This window comes from Tuber melanosporum (genome assembly GCF_000151645.1).
Source record: "Tuber melanosporum whole genome shotgun sequence assembly, scaffold_85, strain Mel28".
NCBI lineage: Eukaryota > Fungi > Ascomycota > Pezizomycetes > Pezizales > Tuberaceae > Tuber > Tuber melanosporum.
The window spans coordinates 30,643-34,585 of record NW_003299134.1 but is presented as its reverse complement, the minus strand read 5'-3'; positions in this window follow the sequence as shown (position 1 = coordinate 34,585).

Here is a 3,943-nt window from a genome sequence, read left to right as displayed (position 1 = left end):
GTGGAGTGTGGCCAAAGGGATCAGGTTTGTCAGGAGTAACGCCGTCCCTTCGGAGTAGCATTCTCACTACGCCCTCTTGGCCACTGAGAGCAGCATAACTGAGGGGTGTTATACGAGTGTCATCTGGTTTGTCGGGGTTGATGCCACCGAGGTCGAGTAACAACTTCACCGCTTCCTCGTGACCCCCCGTAGCTGCGGTACTGATCGGTGTTTGGTCGGTGTGGTCTGGTTTGTCAGTGATGACGTCGTCCCGTTGGAGTAGCATTTCCACCACCCCCTCTTGGCCTATCGAAGAAGCGTAACAGAGCGGGGTTCTACCATCACCATCTGGTTGGCAGGTTGTAGGGAAACGGCAGGGACCTAGAGGAGATTGCGAAGTTCATGGTGGGACGGCAGGGGAGAGTGGGTGACAGTGGGTAACGATAGGTAACTGTGAAAAGCGACGGAAATTGGTCAATCTGACTGGTTTAGACAAAGTGGTTTCAATATTTCAATACTCTGGGTAATTTGTATGGTTAATCAGAGAATATAGTCTACTAACATACGTGAGTTGACTATAGGTTGAAAGGTAATTACAAGTGAAGTGACAGGCTGGCGGAGAAGTCTGAAATGAAGAAATAGATTGGAAAGTTGAGGATTCTGAGAAACAGAAAATACGATATCAGATATCCGAGTCCCTCAACCATCTCCATACAATAATCGAGTACCGAGTACAGTAACAACCTTTCTTTATTAATTTGAAATATCTTTTCCGATCGGATTTTTTGGACACTTTACTACAGCCTGAGCAACAGAATTCTATTGTGTTCCCATTGCTCAATCCAATCGACAGTATGCCAATTCAGCCAGAAAATTCAGCATCCCAGGAAATGATTGGGGATTTTGATGTTAACGCAGTTCCAGCAATACTCAATACAGTAGATCTAGAGCCTAAACCGAATACAGATGTACCATTCCGCCATAACAATAGCCCTACTACAAGTGTTTTAAGTAGTGCACCGAGTGGGTTGCTTACTGTGACCTTTGCCTGTGGTAGCAATTCAGGCGGCGAAAGAGGAGGAGCAAACAGGATGCATCGAAGAATTTTTTGAAAGAAAGAAGGGAGTTCAAAAGAGTTGGGTTTACATGCCTGAAAATGGAAGCGAGTATACCACTATTGATGGGAAGGCTAGATGGCGCTGCACACATTGTAAGTAGTATCTATTTTTGGCTTTGGTGTATCTGTTACACAGGATCTCACTCGATTAAGTACTAAGTTTTGTTTTATGATTTGGGTACGACGGGTAGGGTGGCAGCTAACATTGCCGATTCATCAACGAAAAATATGATTGAACATCTATAGGAGGTCCATAAAGTAAATAGGGAGGGGACAATACCGATTGAGGCTAGTCCAGCACTGATTGAAACATCTTTTGGAAAAACAAAGCCGTGAATCGTATTCAACGAAGATATGTTTCGCGACCTACTTACTCGTACACGTTGGATGATTTTGAATCACATGAGCTTCAGCTAGGGTGGGCAAAGCTCCTTACGCATACTACTTCGGTATTTGTTAGCTTGTGTGAGTATTAGGCCTAGTGTAGCTATACTAGGGAGTTTTAAGCGACAGTAAAATTAGCTGATTTAAAACCATTCTAGAATGTAATGTAAACACAGATGCCACGTGCACTACCAAGCTCAGGAAACACAATTAAGAGCTCGATACGGACCGAATTTCAGCGCAGTTAATCCGAACCGATTCGCAAGATGGCTCTCAGCCGGAGTAATATCCTTTTCACCTTTCATCTCTGGACGTCACCGAACTACCCTGAGTTTTGCACAGTAGTTGCCCACTTGATGGCCAAAGCTTTACATTTGCATAGTACTGTACTAGGATTAGAGAGGTTCCGCTGCAGGCACACAGGAGCGAACCAGGCCAAGCACGTCTGGGACATCTTTAAAGCAGATAAGATTACTGAAAAAATAGGCTATTTCACACACAATACTGCCACCAATAACGATTCCCCACTCGAGCATATTGCCCGGCATCTACAGGATGTCGGAATTGATTTTAATCCAGTTCAAAGGAGTTTGCGCTGCTTTGGTGCTGTGATAAATTTAATGGTAAAGGCCTTTCTTGGGGAAACAAATTCGGCTGCATTTGAAGCAGAAATTAACACACATTATGAGAAGGAACAAGAGGCGGAGGAGCTGGAGGCATGGAGGCAGAAAAGGCCACTAGGTAAGCTACACCATATTATTACATGGATTTTCGCTCTCTACTCAACGGCGGGAAAGGTTGGAAGAAAAGGTGTAGTACCTTCCTGGGGCGGATACCAAGGGCGTAGCTTTGATTCGAGGAAATACCACACGGTTGGAAGGGGATTACGAGTCACGCACTAGGGCCTTTATGTTGCGTGAGCCCTTAAAAGAATTTGTAGCCTCTTCGATCCGAAGAAATGAAAATAATGTTAATTAATCGGCTCCCAACGTCACACAAGTATGATGAATTGAGTATATCAGATTAGGATACCTTACATGTAACTGGAACGGGAACTTGGTTAAGGGTTTTATTTTATGTTTTGTTTTAAGTATTGTTTGATACTTGGTGTGTTTTATGTTATCATTTGAAACTTGGTTTGGTTTTATGATTGCTTTAAGTATAGTTTTGATACTAAGTTGTATTACCAAACTGTATTACTTGATATCTTTAATTAGATTTGTTCATGCTAGACATGATCAGATTTATGTATTTAAAGACCGCCTGATGCTACGATGGAAAAGGCAGACTTAGACAGACAGTATTTCAACATACTTGGTTGAATGGTTACTGATTTGTTTTCTCACTACACCTTTGAAGCCTCCTTTAGTTCTCAGCTCTCGCCTCCTCTCTAGTAGAGCAGGCTACCTGTCAACTATTGTACCTATTGCTGATAACATGATTAGCACCTTGCAAACATGTTACCTTACTGTGAATTGTGGACATTCCAGAATCTTTTCATATGTGGCAATTAATGCTCCAGCAAAAGGAACACTACAGCGAGTTGCATGACATCTGTACAGTGATGAAGGAACTATTGGAACAGCTCGAATAATTGAAAAGGTTATTTGAGTCTATCTCACAATAGTATGATACCCAACATATTCAGAACTCAATTAACTCTGCCTGGCTTGTACTTAATATGTAAGTACTGCCATCGATTTCACATGTTGTATTTTTTGTTGTTACAACTAACTAATAATGTAATGTGTTTGCAAGTTGCTAATCATGTGATTGGTAACTGGTAAGATAGTTGGCAGGTAGCCTGTTCTATGAGAGAGGTGGCAAGAGCTGGAAACAAAAGGAGGCTTTGAGGGTGTACTGTGAAACAAAGATGTAACAATTCAATCAAGTATATTGAAATACTGTCTGTTGAAGTCTGCCATTTCTATTGTAGAAACAGGAGGTCTTAAAGGAAGACAAATTGTAACGATTGCTCCTTGGATAGTTAGTTCTTGGCGATGGAGAACGATACCTTTCTTCTTCTTCTGTTTCTTTCCTTAGTCTTATGATAGCGCTAGGCCTCTGCCTACATTACCAATAGTACAAGACCTTTGTCTTCTATCAGGAATGTCTATTGTAAGCTTTCTCTAACTCTTCTTCATGAAGAGCTTTCCTTGGCGTAACGATAACGTTGCAATAAAGATAAAGATTCTAAAGGTGTTTTATATTCGTTAAAGTAACAAGTAGGAAAAGTACTTAGAACAAAGCGTGAAGAACCTATCCTTCTTGGCTGCATCGGCCTCCTTTTATAGTGTTCTTCCCACCCATAATCATGTGACCCAAAGTGGTCACATGTGCAAAACCAAATCATAACCAACTAATCATGTGACCAAAGTGGTCACACGCTCAAAACACATGACCTCATAGCAAGGTCATGTGTGAAAACTCATAAATCAATCATAATGCAATAAACAAGTCATA